At 45.6% G+C, this 19,058-nt stretch overlaps 1 protein-coding gene across 2 annotated transcripts in view; it reads left to right on the top strand.

Annotated features, from left to right (window-relative positions):
• Positions 1 to 19,058, top strand: part of LOC134896907 (histone-arginine methyltransferase CARM1-like) — a 279,833-nt gene that overhangs the window by 88,352 nt on the left and 172,423 nt on the right. The window lies entirely within an intron of this gene.

Raw genomic sequence — 19,058 nt, 5'->3', positions numbered from 1 at the left:
GTAACTTCATCCCAGTTGCCCAGAGGCAAGATAAATTTTGTGCCCCCCCCCTCCCCATACAGAAAATGAGTAGTATTTTAACTGACTCCTCTATACCCGACACTACATCACTGACCCCTCTATACCCTACACTAAATTACTGACACCTCTATGCCCTACACTAAATTACTGACACCTCTGTACCCTACACTAAATCACTGACACCTCTATACCCTACACTAAACTACTGACCCCACTGTAGGTAATAACACACACACATTGACACAGATAGGAAAATCAAAACTTACAATCTCAATGAGTATCTAAGCCTTAGGCTGTGGCACCTTCTATGTGGCTGCTTGGTGTGTCTCCCCCTTTTATTATAACTAGGGACCCATTTATCCCCCCTTCTCTTGGCCCCTGTGTGAGTCATGTCCCATTCCTTCCCCCTGTGTGAGCCATGGCCTCATTCCCCTGTGTGAGTGATATACCCCCTTTCCCCTGTGCGAGCCATGTCTCTCAGCCACTCTCTGTGTCTCTCAGTTACACCATCATCTCCCGCCTGCGTCTCTCTGCCACGCCATCATCTCCCGTCTACATCTCTCAGTTACACCATCATCTCCCGTCTGCGTCTCTCTGCCACGCCATCATCTCCCGTCTACATCTCTCAGTTATACCATCATCTCCCGTCTGCGTCTCTCTGCCACGCCATCATCTCCCGTCTACATCTCTCAGTTACACCATCATCTCCCGTCTGCGTCTCTCTGCCACGCCATCATCTCCCGTCTACATCTCTCAGTTACATCATCATCTCCCGCCCGTGTCTTTCTGTCTGCCCTCACCCTCACTCTGTGTCTCTAAGCCTGCCCCCCCTTCACTGTGTGCCTCTTAGCCTGCCCCCTTCACTCTGTGCCTCTTAGCGTGACCCCCTTCACTCTGTGCCTCTCATCCTGCACTCCCCCTCACTCTGTGCCTCTCAGCCTACCACCCTTCACTCTGTGTCTGTTAGCCTGCCCCCCTTCACTGTGTTCCTCTTAGCCTGCCCCTTCACTCTGTGCCTCTCAGCCTGCCCCCTTCACTCTGTGCCTCTTAGCCTACCCTCACTCTCACTCTGTGCCTCTCAGCTTGCCCTCCCTCTCACTCTGTGTCTCTCAGCCGACCACCCTTCATTCTGTGTCTCTCAGACTGCAACCTCTTCACTCTGTGCCTCTCAGCCTGCCCTCCCCCTCACTGTGTGCCTCTCGGCCTCACCCTTCACTCTATCTCTCAGCCTGCCGCCCCCCCCCCCCCACTCTTTCAGCCTGCATCTCACCTCTCTCTCCCTTGCCTTCCCCACCACTATTAGCCGCCCCCTGACCTCACCTGTAATACATAGAGCCTGGCGGACCGACACTGACAGTGAGGGCAGGAGCTGATTCTTCCCAGCAGGATCAGACAGGACAGGGAGTGTGCGTGGAGACTGTGCTGACTTTGAATTATCCAGTGACTCTACAGAGATATTTGGCAATGCATTTTTAGCAGTGTTGATAAGTTGGATAAATTCACCTCTATTAATAGGTTTTCTACAACATTCATGTGATAGGAGCAAACGGTTGCTAGTATTATATACATTTATTCATAATAATATATAGAAATAATAAAAAAATCTGTGTCTCATTAATTCACATATCAGACCTCTTGAGTAATTAGCACAAATACTCAACACTTTTGTCTCTCTGCATCTTCCGCGAAACGGGTTCTCTGGAGCAGCTGCTCATGGTCCGCCATGCCGTCTGGATGTAGTGCCAGTGATGGGCCCTGGAGCACAGAGCGGAGAAGTGGGAGAGCAGTGCAGGCAGGGGGGTGGCACAGGACTGGGAAAGCAGAGCAGCACAGGATGGGGGTGAAGAATGGAGAGAGCAGAGGAAGGGCGGGGTGAGGTGAGAGAGTGGGGGGAAGGGGGGCTGAGGTGAGAGAGTGCGGGAAAGGAGGGGGGAGCAGAGCAGGCGGGGGGATAATGGAGAGAGCAGAGCGGGGGGTGAAAAGAGAGCAGGGGAAAGGGGGTGAGGTGAGTGAGTGGGGGAAAGAGGGGGGGTGAGGAGAGGGATGGGAAAAGGGGGGAGAGCAGAGCAGGCAGGGGAGAATAGAGAGAGCAGAGTAAAGGGGGGTGAGGTGAGGGAGTGGGGGAAAATGGGGTGAGCAGAGCAAGTAGGGTGGGGATGGAGAGAGCAGGGGAAAAGGAGTTAGGAGAGAGAGTGGGGTAAAGTGGGGAGTGCAGAGTTGTGGGGTGAAAGCACAGCAGGCGGGGGGGCACAGAACTTTGAGAGCAGAGCAGTGTGGGGGGGGGGGGGCAAAGAATGGAGAGAGCTGGGGAAAGGGGGGGTGTGGAGAGAGCAGGGACAAGGTGAGGAGCAGAGCAGGCAGAGAGGGCACAGGACGGGAAGAGCAATGCAGAGCAGGCAGGAGGGGCGCAAGACAGGGAGAGCAGAGCGTGGGGGTTGGGAGAAAGCGGGGGAAAGAGTGGTGAGAAGGGGAGCAGAGCAGCCACAGGATGGGAAGAGCAAAAGAGAGCAGACACATCCCCCTGTCACCACCGCACAGCATCTCCTCAGCGGCGGCCTGAGCCAGTCCCGTACTCAATGGCTGAGCCTCTCCTCTTGACCTCTGTGGCTGCAGAAGAGACTCACACAGCGTGGGCCAGCGTGACACATTACACAGTGTGGTCCCGCCGCTGTCAGGTATCTCCTATTGGCTGCTGAGCTGAGCTGCGTGCAGTTGGGTGACTGACGGCTGCCTGTGATGATGATGCTGCTGCTGCTGGGCCGGGCTCAGTGGTGAGGGGCTTGGCTCCTCATGCAGACTCCTCCCACCCAAGCTGTCACTGTCCTGTAATGCGGCGCCGTCTAGGTGCAGCCGTGGGAAGGTGGGACTCAAGTAAGCAGCGGTAAAGCGGGTCATGGGTGCACCAGGCAGTGTGCGGCGCTGGCGGGCACTTTTGTGGGTTTTTACATTAGGGTGTGGGGTACATGAAGGAGCTATGTGCCCCCTTCAGGCTGGAGCCCGGCGGCAACGGACTCCATTGCCTCTGGGAGTTCCGCCACTGGTAGGGATGGTATTTGCATGGTTGATGAGGGGTACCTAGTTTCCTCCAGAAATGACACCTGGCATTCACGCCAAAGAGTTTAATCTTTGTCTCATCTGACCAGAGAATTTTGGCAAACTCCAGGTGGGCTGCCATGTGCTTTTTGCTAAGGAGTGGCCACTGTACCATACAGACCTGATTGGTGGATTGCTGCAGAGATGGTTGTCCTTCTGGAAGGTTGTTTTTTCTCCACAGAGGAATGCTGTAGCTGACAGAGTGACCATTGGGTTCTTGGTCACCTCCCTGACTAGGGCCCTTCTCCCCCGATCGCTCAGTTTAGACGGCCGGCCAGCTCTAGGAAGAGTCCTGTTGGTTCCGAACTTCTTCCATTTATGGATGATGGAGGCCACTGTGCTCACTGGGACCTTCAAAGCAGCAGTTATTTTTCTGTACCCTTCGCCAGATTTGTGCCTCGAGACAATCCTGTCTCGGAGGTCTACAGACAATTCCTTTGACTTCATGCTTGGTTTGTGCACTATCAAGTGTGGAACCTTATATAGACAGGTGTGTGCCTTCCTAAATCATGTCCAATCAACTGAATTTACCACAGGTGAACTCCAATTAAGCTGTAGGAACATCTGAAGGATGATCAGTGGAAACAGGATGCACCTGCGCTCAATTTGAGCTTCATGGTAAAGGCTGTGAATACTTATGTACATGTGATTTCTTAGATTTTTATTTTTAATAAATTTGCAAAAATCTCAACGTTGTTATGATGGGGTATTGGGGGTCATTCTGAGTTGATCACTAGCTGTTGTTGTTCGCTGCGTAGCGATCAGTGAAAAAAACGGCTAATCTGTGCATGCGTATGCACCGCAATACGCACGCGCGTCGTACGGGTACGAAGTCCTTTTTGGTTTTGCACTGGTTCTAGTGACGCTTCCAATTGCACAGCCGAACGCAAGGAGATTGACAGGAAGTGGGAGTTTCTGGGTGGCAACTGACCATTTTCTGGGTGTGTTTGGAAAAATGCAGGCGTGGACGGGCGTTTGCTGGGCGGGTATCTGACGTCATTACCGTGTCACTCGTCGCAGCAATCATCGCACTGGATAAGTAACTACAGGGCTGGTTTTGTTTTGCACAAAATGTGTTTGCAGGCGCTCGGCTGCACAGGCGTTCACACTCCTGCAAAGCTCAGAGAATAGATAGAACAGCATGATTGTTAAACCACAGCTGCACGGCTAATTCTAAGTACTTGCTATCTTTACAATTTGATGAGCAGTTGTACCCACACTGACAGGACGAGATCGATATTAAGGATCTGGTTCCTGGGATTAGTCACTATTAAAAAGTGAGACTGTAAGAGAAGTGATTTGTGCACATTTTAATTAACCATATATGTGAACATTGAGGTTGATAATACAGCTAATAATAGACTTTAAATACACTAGTATTGTGATTGACAGTAAAGCTATTGATATCTAAATCACTAATTAAGTAATAGCAGGAGTGTTCATAGACATTCCGGAGCTATATATTTTAATACTTTCTTTCTTACTGTATATCTATGTTTTAATATTTTGCCTTTTAGCTTCAGTAGGTGGGGATTTATTAATTGTATATACCTAAAAAAAGTTATGTTTTAAAATTGATCATTAAATCAGAATGATGTTGTAGGTGGGGAATCATTAATTATATACACTTATTAAAAGGTATATTTAATATTGATTGTGAAACTCCAATCGACGTTGTGCACCATAACGCTACCACTTTTCCTTTTTCGTAACTTAGTTTTTCAACAAGGCAGCAGGTAGCACGCCCCCATATATGCCCACAATTCCTTTTGGGTTGATATTGTGAATGGGAGGTAATCGTCGAACTGAACCTGTGCGGGAACATTTGTTTGTTTGTTGCATGATAAAAGGCTGTCTCACAGCTTTGGTCTATTCATGAATAAGATTCCTCTGCGGTCTCTCAGTTTTTGGCAAAGTTCGCTTCCCAATACAAAAGTATTGTGCTTTGCCTCCCCAATTTTATATGAAAACTGTTTACTTGTTCATTTTTGTGGGCAAAAGTGGTACTGCACATGTGCAATTTTGTCCATCTCTAAATCAGGCCCACAGTGTGGGACATGTGAAAATCCCTACCACGGGCCGTATGTAATGTCAAAGTCAGAAAAATGTCTCAATGCACGTTGCCATATTTGCACCGCACACTGGTCCGCGCTGCGCGTGCATGCGCTCTCCCGTGGATTCGCATACCCGCAATAACGTGCACTCGCAGGCGCGGTATGCGTATTTACGGTAGATTTTATGTAGTCGTAGCGTGCGACTCATTCGTTACAAATGTTCACAAATAATGTAGTTTATAGATCACGGTCCCTTTGATAGATTCTGAAAGTTTGGTTAAAATACAATGTCCCAGAGCTGAGGAATCCCTCTTTATATCGTACAAAGGGTCTAACAGGAATCATACAGCAGTGTTTGGTACCCATCGGAAGAGTATTTAATTAGCAATATTCCGGTGTTGGTTTGGAGCGTATTAATCGCTCGTGCGAATAGTTATGGACATAAGAAGTTTATGTCCATTTCTATTAATTACACATACTCAGGTATGCGGCGGGAAACCCAGTTTCCCACCCACCTGAGCTGTTGGAAATCGTCACAGCCCACCTGTATGAATCACCCTATGACCTTTTGTTATGATGCAGGGCCGAATTCCTTCGGCCAATGGACAATGGGATTGTAGGACCATGAGATTGCATTGTGTGTGGGGCATAAATAGGCAGGCCGACCACATCCAGCTCTCACTCTCTCATCAACGGTTATCTGCTGATAGCCGGGAGCTGGATATCGAGGCGCAGGCGATCATACCCTTTGTGCGTAAGTTTCTCTCCGTAATCATTGTCTTTCTGTGAGCCAATATCTCTCTCTCTCTCTCTCTCTCTCTCTCTCTCTCTCTCTCTCTCTCTCTGTTCTCATATCTCCCCTAGACTAGGCTAGTATTGTATTGTATTAGATAGTATTGTATTGTATTGCATTTAGGTCAGTGTAGTATTGTCTTTTTGTATTTATTGTTTAGTTCTGTGGTTAGGAAGTCTCTGTTATATTGTAGTGTATCATATGTACTGTTATCCCCTTTTACAAGTATATTAGACATAATACAGTTAATAGGCCTTGGAACCTAAACCAGTATCTGTGTATTTTCTATAGTGTTAAGTGTTCACTTGAGCGTCGGTGACGCTCAAGCAGCTTTGTAGTTAGTCAGGTTACACAAGGTTGCACTTACACCCTGTACTCACATTAAGGTATTCAGTGTATTTCTCTGGTATAAGGTTTAAACATTAAGGTATAGCGTTGTGAGCGTCTGCACCGCTGGTGACCTCCTCGTGGTCTCGAGCGTAAGCTACGCCATAGCGAATCATTACTCTAGTCATAGCCAATAACGTGTCCTGTGATCCCTGGGCCGTGAGCGAACGTGACGCTTGAGCGTCTCGCCTACGGCTGAGCGATCGTTACGCAACTAGCGTACCATTACGGTACTTCTTAAGTAAACAGCGTACAGTGTTCTTAGCTTCATAAAGGGTTGTTTATACGACAAAGGAATTTAGCATTGTCAATTGCGGGCTCGTCCTATACTTCTCACATCTGCACTAGGTAGATCAGCAGACATTATCCCCCAGCAAAGGGTGGGAGATTGTCTCATAGTGCTGGCGGGATAAGCGTCTGCTTCGCTTAGATAAAGAGTGCTGAAGGAACCCGGGAACCGGAAGTAAGAACAAAACGCTTGTGTCTTTTTAAAACTGTTTATTTTTCTTTTGTCTTGCGTACGCACGCATATATCTGCATTTCTGTTTCATTTTCGTATATCACTATTCCTGTTTGCCAATTTTATAGTTGATAGAAAGTGCTAAAAAGAGATTTGCTGTTATTTAATAGTAGAGGTAATAGTTAAAGTATAGAACAACACACGGTTTGTCTGAGATACAAGGCAGTCAGTGTGGATTGCGGTAGATGATCAGGGATCATTTACATTGATAAAAATATATTGTGTTACGGTGGATCTTTATATTGCGTACACGTGTCGCTAACAAAGACTAGCGTACGCAATCCAAAGGCAGACGCACGCAGCGTTCATTACGCAACGTAGCGTCCGGTTACGCCCACGCAGCTCAAGTTGTGATAAAGTGAAGTAACGCAAAGGCGATAATTAACGCACAGCGGTAGATAACGCGACGCGGTAAATAACGCAAATCTATTTTTGGAAAATCTGAAATTTAGTTTAACAGATCCTGCTCCTAATTGGTAACACTTTTGGCCTAAAGACAATTTCTGCGCAGAAATAGACATAGAAACAAAGTGTACATGTGTTGAGTGAGTGTGTTTATACAATTTAAAAGGTGGAACCAAAAGGAAAAGCCGAGTACTCGTCAAGGGACATACGTGTAAGTGACATATACGGTGGCTAGGGAGGCATCTCTGGTTAAATAATATTTGAGCATTAGAGTATAGCGGACCATAAGGTAACAAGACCAGGAGGTCATAAGGTAACAAGACCAGGAGGTCATAAGGTAACAAGACCAGGAGGTCATAAGGTAACAAGACCAGGAGGTCGTAAGGTAAAAGGTCCGCTATAAAAGTCCAGTGGCACAACGCCTGGGGTGTTGGTGCAGAACCCATATAGGCCATACAAGCTCTGGCTGAAGGAATCGCAGCCGGAAACATAGATTCCATTGATCTTTCAGTACATGACAAGTAGTGCTCGTATACTGAACGATTGGACCGCACGTTATTGTGTGCAGTAGTTAGTAATCTGACCTAATACCATTAGAGTAAAGTGGTCACAAACGCTATCTGTACATTCTGACGTGATTTGTGTAATTTTTTATTTTTGGAAGGGAAGTTCGCTGGTCACTCAGGAACTATCTAACAACCCCAACTTTACTGGAAAGAGTAAGTGTCCTGCGGGTAACCCTCATATGTTCCAGTAAACTAAAGGTTCACAGGGGCCCTAGGTTGGGTACAGCAGCTCTGGCTACAGTGATTGCAGCACAGGCCAACGTGGGCGAGAAGTAAGTGGGGTACTTGATAAACCACCACCGCCGGCCTGCCCAAGGACATCTTGGTTTGTTTGTAAGGGTTCGCTGAAAGCCTTGATATTCAAGGAGGAATAAGCAACGCCTGCAGATTATGGGGGCCATTTGTTCAGGTAGGGGGCGATCAACCCTGGTTCAGGTTGATTCTGTGAACCGACCAGTTGGGTCGGCACGATATGTAATGTGTGAAAAATATGGAATTCACACCGAATCTTTATGTGATGAATGGGAGAGAATGACTGTACAAGACAGGGACAAATTCCCAAGAATAGGTAGCTTTAGTCCAGAAGTGTTACAAAATTTAAGGAGGAGGATATGTCTCGTAAAATCAACAAAGAGACGAATTCAACATCATGATTGTTTACAGTTATGGCACCAGGAAGGTGAGATACAGAGAGGTTTGGCTCTGGCGGCAGGATCTGGGGCAGTCAGGAAGTTGATTGCCACAGCTCCTCCTCCACCATACATTGCAGGAGAGAAGTTGATTGCGGAGAGAAACACACTGGGTTGTAAAACACAAACTCTTAGTAACAATGTAAATGTTAATGATGTTAACCAAATAACTCATGCAAGTATTAACCCGTGCAAGATGTACCCTGTTTTGAACCTTCCTCAGGAGTGTGATCAAGAAGACGATTCAGCAACAATTTCAGCTCTCTCTCTTGCAGCCACCATAGCAGAGACCACAGTAGGCACAGCGACACCCACGAGATTAGTGAAAGCCCCTAGCGGAGGGATAGGTGAGGTCGTGTCAACGGGTAAGTACGGCACCATGCACTACACTGAAACAATTGTACCACAACAAGCAGTAGAATCTACACAGGAAGAGGCTGTTAGAATTGCTCCTGTAAGGGTAATAGCAGTTCCCAATGGAAAAACAGATGTGTCTGGAGCCACTCCCATAAGGAACATTGCCATGTACACTCCATTTTCCAGAATGGAATTAAGAACAATAGTGTCCGAATTTCCTGACCCCAGAAAAGATTTAGTTGCTAGCCAAAAATACATCAGGGATCTAGGTAACACTGTAGAACCCAACAACAAGGATTGGCAGATACTGCTAAGAGCTTGTTTACCTTCCAATGTTGATGCAACTCAGTTTTTAGCTGATTGTGCATTGGATAAAGATGTACCGCTTACAGACGTGTACAACAAGGATAATGTAAAAAGGATAAATTTACAGCTAAAAGAGTATTTCCCAGCCGTTGTTAAATGGAATAAAATATTTTCCATTAAGCAAAAGGAGTCCGAAACGGCAACAGAATATTTTCACCGGGCACTATTAGAAATGGCAAAGTACACTGGTATAGAAGACATTAAGACCAACCCAAACCATCGGGAAGTAGCAGTATCTGTACTGATGGATGGTTTAAAGGAAACATTAAAGACTAGGGTTCAGACCACGCAACCATGCTGGCGAGGTCTGTCAGTGTCCGGCTTGAGAGAGGCTGCTATTGATCACGACAGAAACATCACTAGGCACAGGGAATCGCAAAGTGATAAGTTGATGTCCGTAAGTATACAGGCGCTGACCACAAGGCAGCCTGCGTATGTACCACCGAATCCTGTGGGTAAGGCAAGTGTAATAACATGTTTTTCTTGTAACAGACCGGGACACTTTGCACGAGAATGTAGAACAAAGAATGTACAGAGATCTTTTCAACCCCCTAGACAACAACACAACACACGACATTGGGAGCAGGGTCCACAGAGGCGGAGTTTTGAGCCACATACAGGGGAAACAAAAAGATATCCCCCGAACAGAGATTGGCATGCCTCTGGTAGTTCCCAACTAACTCCCTCACAAGTAGTTGCTGCCAGCGGGATTCAGGGAGGTCAGCATACCCAATAGGGGTGTGGCCATACCTGTAATCTGCAGCCAGTTAAGTTGATTGCTAGTCTTGGAAGCGAACCAGAAATTGCAATCAATGTAGCTGGTAAAACTTTAAACTTTCTTGTAGACACAGGGGCGGCCAAGTCAGTGATAAATTCGACAGTGGGCATGAGAACCACTGGTAGGACAATTCCAGCCATGGGAGTAACAGGAGTAGTCCAGCACTACCCTGTTAGCAAACCAGCCGAGATTACAATAGGGCCTTTGCATACCAAGCATTCCTTTTTGCTGGCTGCATCGGCACCAGCTAATCTCCTGGGAAGAGACTTACTATGTAAAATGGGTTGCGTCATTTATTGTACTCCTGAAGGTGTATTCTTGGACATTCCTGAGAATCACGCTCAGGAAGTACGAGACATGTTAGACTCCCCATCAAAATTAATGTCACATTCCATTATGACAAATAGGAATCCATCCCAAGTAGAAGAGATGATATCTCAGATACCAGAGTCACTTTGGACAAAAGATGGACAGGACACTGGATTAATGGCAAACGTAGCTCCAGTAGTTGTGCAAGTAAAAGATGGTAGGATAGCTCCAAAAATCCCACAGTATCCTCTGAAGCCAGAGGTGGAGCTAGGAGTTTTTCCCGTAATAGAGCGCTTGCTACAACAGGGCATTCTAGTAAGAACGTCCAGCACCGCAAATAGTCCCATCTTCCCTGTTAAAAAGAGTGGGGGGAGGGGTTACAGGCTAGTGCAGGATCTAAGGGGGATTAACAAAATAGTTGAGAGTCAGTTCCCCGTAGTGCCTAATCCAGCTGTCATCCTAATGCAAATTCCTCCCACTGCCAAATTTTTCACTGTTATTGACCTCTGCTCCGCTTTCTTTTCGGTACCTCTGCACCCTGACAGCCAATATTTGTTTGCATTCACATACAGAGGAGTCCAATACACGTGGACTCGGTTACCCCAAGGTTTCATAGATAGTCCAAGTATATTTTCTCAGGCTTTGCATGATTGTTTACAGTCTTTCCAACCAGACAGTGGATCAGTATTGATACAGTATGTGGACGATTTATTACTGTGTTCAGATTCACTGGAAGCATCTCTGAAGGATACGAAACAGCTCCTGTTTCATCTTTCAGACACAGGTCACAAGGTTTCCAAAGACAAGTTGCAATTATGCCAAACTAAGGTAAAATATTTGGGACACTGTCTAACACAAGGACTGAGACACCTGACCGCTGATAGAATCCAAGCCATTAGAGACATGACACTGCCACAAACCCAGCAACAGATCAGGACGTTTTTAGGAATGTGTGGGTATTGCCGTAATTGGATCCCAGGGTTTTCCATATTGGCGCTACCTTTGCAGGAAATGGTCTCTTCAAACAAACCTGATCGGATTTCGCATACAGACGAATCTGAAACAGCATTTGAGAGACTCAAACAGTGCCTAACGCAGGCACCAGCACTAGGTATGCCAGACTATGGGAAACCCTTTGAACTATACGGAACAGAAAGTGCTGGGTGCGCAGCAGGTGTACTAACACAAAAACACGGTGATGCCAGCAGGCCAATTGCATACTACAGCGCCCAGCTAGATACGGTAGCGCGATCCCTCCCCACATGCTTGCGTAGCGTTGCGGCAATAGCATTGCTAGTGACAAAAAGCGAAGATGTCGTGCTAGGCCACAACCTCACAATCCATACACCGCATGCGGTATCTGCCTTATTGAATTCTGCCCAAACCAGACACGTCTCATCTGCAAGGTTTACAAGATGGGAATTGGCATTAATGGCCCCCGTAAACATCACCATAAGGAGATGCAGCGCATTAAATCCTGCAACATTTCTCCCAGGTGTGCCTGGTCAGACACAAAGGGTGGAAGGTGAGAGTGATGGGGAAGGAGGATTTAATGCAAAGGAAGATACACATGATTGTATGGAATATTTGACCCAAAATTTTACCGCAAGGCCTGACATCAGTGACAATCCACTGAAAAATGCAGAACTCACGTTCTACACGGACGGTAGTTGTCACAGACAGTCAGACTCGGGAGACTTGTGTACTGGATACGCAGTCGTAGATGACCAAGACACCATAGAAGCGGAACCGCTAGGCCCACCTCACTCAGCCCAGGTTGCTGAACTGGTCGCCCTAACCAGAGCATGTGAATTGGCTAAGGGTAAGTCAGCCAATATCTACACCGATTCCAGATACGCGTTCGGGGTAGTCCATGATTTCGGAGCCCTATGGCGGCTCAGAAATTTCATGACGGCAGCTGGTACACCGATAGCGCATGCAGCTCACATAAAAAGGCTTCTAACAGCGATACAGGAACCCGACAGAGTGGCTGTTATCAAATGTAAAGCACATACATATAGCCAAGACCCAGTATCCCTTGGTAACAGCCGAGCAGACGAAGCCGCAAAGCTTGCAGCTGCTACCCCCATACAGACAAACACCACACAGTTGATGGTATTTAATACCATCAACACACAGAAGTTGTGTGAGATGCAGAATCTGTGTTCCACACAGGAAAGAGCAGTCTGGAAGGCAAAGGGATATGGCCAGGAGTCCTCAGGGCTCTGGACGGATGGACATGGTAAACCAGTGGCCCCCAGGGCATACCTTCCATGTCTGGCTGAAGCAGCTCACGGGCTGACTCATCTAGGCAAGGAGGGGATGTGCAAATTGGTAAGAGCATACTGGTGCGCCCCAGGATTCTCCTCTCATGCGGGTAAAAGAGCAATGTCATGCCTTACCTGTCTGAGAAAGAATATTGGAAAAGCAATACCTACAGAACCATCCCATATCCCACCTGCCGGCGGCCCTTTCCAGGTAATACAAATTGACTTCATTCAATTACCCCCATGTCGAAATTTGAAATATGTACTTGTCTGTATAGATGTTTTCTCGAATTGGGTCGAGGCTTTTCCAGCAGCTACAAATACCGCTATGTTTACAGCTAAGAAAATTGTGCAGGAATTTGTATGTAGATATGGTATCCCTAGAATCATTGAAAGTGATAGGGGTACCCATTTTACAGGTGATGTCTTTCAAGGAATGTGTAAATTGATGGGTATTGATAGCAAGCTGCACACTCCGTACCGTCCACAGGCAAGTGCGAAGGTCGAAAGAGTGAACAGCACTATTAAAAATAAATTGAGTAAAGTAATGGCAGAGACAGGATTGACGTGGCCAGAAGCTTTACCCATTGTTTTGTATAGCATCAGAACCACTCCCAGGTCCCCTCTTAATCTGTCTCCTTTTGAAATCTTGTTTGGTCGACAACCGCATGTCATGATTAACCCTCAGGATGATTTGAAATGTAACAATGAAGTAACTGTAAAGTACTTGATTAACATGAGTAAGCAGTTGAGGAATCAAAATGATAATCTGAAGTTGATGATTCCTGATTTACCAGATAGTAATTGTCATGACATTGAACCTGGGGATTATGTAATGATACGAAATTTTCTACGCTCAGGTTGTCTTATTGATAGATGGGAAGGACCATACCAGGTCTTATTGACTAGCACCACAGCATTGAAGGTTGCTGAGAGAGAGACTTGGGTCCATTCATCCCACTGCAAAAAGGTGGCCGATCCAGAGAAGTCCCGTGATAAGGAACAGACGGTAGAGGTTGTATCACTGGAGTGTCTGTTCCAGGAGGATTGAGGCGGCACCTGAGCCTTGAAGACCGAAAGCAGTTGTCGACTCCCTCCTCCCTTTTATTGTTTTTCTCCACTTCCCAGCCCCTCTCCCTTAAAATTTCTTTTTCCCCCTCCTTATTCTTCTCTATTTCCTCCTCAAAGATGGACTTGCCCCAAGAGACTGTGATCCGGATTTTGATGTTAACCATGATGTTGACCAGAGCAGTCTGTTCCGGCGAGAGTACCATAGAGGTCGAGAGAGGTTCTGGAATGGGTTCCGATTATGATGATGGAGGCGTAGTTTTCCAAGATCAACCAAACCAACAAGCAAAGGCGAGTATCAGAAAACGATCCGATAGAAGAAATTGTGATGGATTGTTAGCTGAAGAAAATTGTATCTGTAGGCTCTGTGATAATCTGGTTGAAGATGGATGCATAAAGAAATGCCAATCTAGTTTTAATATCCATATAGACCGGCATCCATTGAGTGACTATCACTCCTTAGTGGGTAACGTGTTAAACCAAACAGATTGTTGGGTATGCTCTCAAGTACCTCAGGGTCACAGCAAATCAGGGCTAGTACCATTTCCTTTAACGTTAGGGGAGGTACTTGAGCTAAGTGGTGGGAGACCGGTGGACCGGAGGTTTAACATCTCCAGCCCTCCTAGTTTGAAGCTCCACCAATACCATGTGGATAGGTCCCTCTTATGTTTTAATATCTCCAATCCCAGAAAACCGGGAAATTGGGAAGTGTCATGGAGCAACCTTACCATGACCTTTTCACACAGAGCAGATAGAATGCCTACAGATACAGAGCTCGTACGCCATATAGCCAGTAGAGGAAAATCTTTCCGGTATCGATATACCTTAGGAAATAGGATTACTAGAGTTGGAGAGGTATCACCAGGATACTGTGCACATATCGTACAAACCGATACGTGCATTAAGCAGATGGAAGAATTAGGGTCAGGAGATTTCACCTGGAAGGTTTGTAACATGATCATGTCCTTCTCCGTCCCTTATGTTCTCCCCGATGATGCATATTTCATATGCGGGAGAAAGGCGTACAAGTGGCTTGCCCCAAACTCTGAAGGATTGTGTTATATTGGAAAAGTATTGCCTGAAGTGATGACTGTTACACATGACAAAATGAAGGACATACACCGTGGTGCCCAAGCTCCTTATACTCACACTCATTACGAGCACCGGGTTAAAAGACAACTGTCAGAAAGGTTAGAGCATCCGGCCTCTGATCTTATCCATGAATCCACCGGGATTCAGTTTCTGGTAGCGTTAGATTTCACTCGTACCGCTCGAGGTGTGATGAATTATAGATACATTTCCGCACTCGCCAATTTGTTAGATAATATCACTGAAATGTATGATGACACGTTTAGATACACTGGAAGAGAACTTCAAGCTTACAAAACAGAACTAGTTCAGCATAGGATGGTTCTTAATTATCTTACAGCAGTAACAGGCGGATATTGTGTTACATTGGCAACACAGTACGGCATAAAGTGTTGCACGTATATCACAAATAGCACCGAGGATCCGGTAGAGGTCATAGACCAAAAGATGGACGATATTCTCCAATTGAAGTGGGAATTTCGTCGAAAACACAATCTCACCCTTGCTGCTGTAGGTAATGAGCTGACTGGTTGGGTGTCATGGTTGAACCCGCGAAATTGGTTCTCCGGTTTAGGAGACTGGGCTCAAGGAGTCATAATGGATGTTGGAAAGTTTCTACTATGTATCTTGGGTGTCGTTATATCGATTGGATTGATATTTAGATGCGGGCAGGCTTTAATGAGGTGCAAACAAAGTACAAAAGTGATGAGCTTGAGGAGTGAGGAAACCGTAATTAACCTGGATTTGATTTATGACCCAATGATAGAAACCAGAATGTGATGAAAATGCGATTATACGGTCCGTTTCTTTCACCTGTTTTTCTGCTTTTCTCCAAGATACAAAGACCCCCTTGGACGAGGAAGTTGACGAGACGAGATGTATACAGACAACAGACAAGCACCAAAGAAGAAGATTTGACAACTTTAAATATGGACACTTGATGAACTTTGCCATGGATCCCCAGTTTCCCTAGTATCTTTAAACTTACGCTAGCCCAACATTTTTGTAAATCTGATGGCTCAGACAAAGCTATTTGCTCATGCCTAAGGAGCAAAACAGCGCAAAGAAGACGACTCTCAACAGATACCGAAAACAACTTCGACGACAGATGTACATTTCCCTGACATAGAATATCATTGCATTTTTCGTAAGTGTTCTTTATCTTCATCTCTACAACCCTCAGGTAACGACACACATAGACGATAGGGAATACAGGCACAGATATCAGCAACCACATACCTCCCCCATTCATGTATCATCAACTAAAATGTGCATCCCCATTTTGTTACAACCACAGCCGAAATGAGCTCGGTAGAGTTTGACAGCCCATCCACAGACCTGTACCACAGGATAAGAAGGAATTCAAATGTATACTTCGCAATACCTCGAAGCTTGATTTACCACACGTACGGCACGATGATACATGACCCCCCAAACATGGATTCATACACACATGCTTCTACTTTCTCACTAGGTCATACCCTTTTCACACCTACTCCTCTCTTCTTCCTTACCCCACCATGGAAATCAATTAACCCCTGACTTACATTTTTCTCCTTAAATGTTTTGTGGCAGTTATTATTGACTGCCAAAGGGTGGACTGTCAAAGTCAGAAAAATGTCTCAATGCACGTTGCCATATTTGCACCGCACACTGGTCCGCGCTGCGCGTGCATGCGCTCTCCCGTGGATTCGCATACCCGCAATAACGTGCACTCGCAGGCGCGGTATGCGTATTTACGGTAGAGTTTATGTAGTCGTAGCGTGCGACTCATTCGTTACAAATGTTCACAAATAATGTAGTTTATAGATCACGGTCCCTTTGATAGATTCTGAAAGTTTGGTTAAAATACAATGTCCCAGAGCTGAGGAATCCCTCTTTATATCGTACAAAGGGTCTAACAGGAATCATACAGCAGTGTTTGGTACCCATCGGAAGAGTATTTAATTAGCAATATTCCGGTGTTGGTTTGGAGCGTATTAATCGCTCGTGCGAATAGTTATGGACATAAGAAGTTTATGTCCATTTCTATTAATTACACATACTCAGGTATGCGGCGGGAAACCCAGTTTCCCACCCACCTGAGCTGTTGGAAATCGTCACAGCCCACCTGTATGAATCACCCTATGACCTTTTGTTATGATGCAGGGCCGAATTCCTTCGGCCAATGGACAATGGGATTGTAGGACCATGAGATTGCATTGTGTGTGGGGCATAAATAGGCAGGCCGACCACATCCAGCTCTCACTCTCTCATCAACGGTTATCTGCTGATAGCCGGGAGCTGGATATCGAGGCGCAGGCGATCATACCCTTTGTGCGTAAGTTTCTCTCCGTAATCATTGTCTTTCTGTGAGCCAATATCTCTCTCTCTCTCTCTCTCTCTCTCTCTCTCTCTCTCTCTCTCTCTCTCTCTCTGTTCTGTTCTCTCATATCTCCCCTAGACTAGGCTAGTATTGTATTGTATTAGATAGTATTGTATTGTATTGCATTTAGGTCAGTGTAGTATTGTCTTTTTGTATTTATTGTTTAGTTCTGTGGTTAGGAAGTCTCTGTTATATTGTAGTGTATCATATGTACTGTTATCCCCTTTTACAAGTATATTAGACATAATACAGTTAATAGGCCTTGGAACCTAAACCAGTATCTGTGTATTTTCTATAGTGTTAAGTGTTCACTTGAGCGTCGGTGACGCTCAAGCAGCTTTGTAGTTAGTCAGGTTACACAAGGTTGCACTTACACCCTGTACTCACATTAAGGTATTCAGTGTATTTCTCTGGTATAAGGTTTAAACATTAAGGTATAGCGTTGTGAGCGTCTGCACCGCTGGTGACCTCCTCGTGGTCTCGAGCGTAAGCTACGCCATAGCGAATCATTACTCTAGTCATAGCCAATAACGTGTCCTGTGATCCCTGGGCCGTGAGCGAACGTGACGCTTGAGCGTCTCGCCTACGGCTGAGCGATCGTTACGCAACTAGCGTACCATTACGGTACTTCTTAAGTAAACAGCGTACTTCATAAAGGGTTGTTTATACGACAAAGGAATTTAGCATTGTCAGTAATGACGCTCGAGATCGCCAAGGTGCGAGATGACACCCGGTGTCGGACTTTTTTTAAAGGGATAGTCACAAGGCAAAACCATGCCTTGTAAGTGATTGCCCTTTTAAAAAAAAGTAATTAAACGGCGGGCATCTCGCATCTCCGGCAATCTCAGACAGGGGCGGGGTATTAAGAGAGGATGGGCCCGTGTGCTTTCTCCAACTGGAGCCCTCTCCTCTCTCTCCCCAGCAGTCGGGCAGTGATGTCAGTGTCACAGTGCTGGACACTAGTAAAATCAAGAGTGGTGCTAGAGTCTACTGCACAAGTTCAGCTTGCCGAGTAAATGGCACGTCAGCCACTTTCCAGGCAATTCCCCCCCTACTGCACATGCTCAAAACTGAGAAAATGGACACCATACCTAGAGATCTTGGAGGGCTGCCATAGCATCACTGGACTCCGGAGAGGTGAGTACTGAAATATGGGTGCAGTGTGGCCCCCCCTGGACCTGAGGGGCCCATGTGCACCACACACACTGCACCCATTATAGCTATGCCACTGGTATGTGTATATTTCTTTCGTACTAACAAATAAAATAAAATAAAAAATTGTTACAGAAAAATCTTCAAACATAGAACCCTGTATGTTCTAATCTAGGTCAATTCTAATGCTGCACTAATTCTGCTAACATAGGAATCGGATTGGGAGAGAGAAAGAGAGAGAGCGTTAATGTTAATGTACCTACAAACTTATATTGTATCATCGATGTTTATCTTTTATGTTAGCTGTGTAAAATTGTTATTTTAACTTTATTGTATAAGAAACAAGTAAAGATGTAATATACATCTGGATCATGATTATGGATTCTATACTGTCTTGATTCAGTAACTAGTGTACTGAGAGCTCTGTGAGAATGGTACAGTATGTTATTTAGTGTAGTATAAAGAATTGCAGTACAGTAGATGTGGATCACAAAAAAAAGGGTAGAAAACGTGTTTTGGAAATAGTGCATGGAAGTATATATAGAAGCATTGCGCCTAATTGCATATTTATTAGGCACAATTTTGCTGTAGAAATAATTATTACAAATTCATAACACAGGCAAGCCCAGAAAATAAGTTCAAAATAGCTGATTTCTCAATTTAAAATGAATTCCTAAATTGCATAAAGGAAATGCACTAATCTGTAGAGTCTGGAAATTAGCATGCATTCACACCAATTACACTTGACATTCTTGATAATAAAATATTTCAATATAGGG

The sequence above is a fragment of the Pseudophryne corroboree genome, chromosome 1 (assembly GCF_028390025.1).
Source record: "Pseudophryne corroboree isolate aPseCor3 chromosome 1, aPseCor3.hap2, whole genome shotgun sequence".
NCBI classification, from domain to species: domain Eukaryota; kingdom Metazoa; phylum Chordata; class Amphibia; order Anura; family Myobatrachidae; genus Pseudophryne; species Pseudophryne corroboree.
The sequence above is the reverse complement of the archived record's forward strand: the minus strand, read 5'-3'. Positions and strand labels throughout refer to the sequence as shown.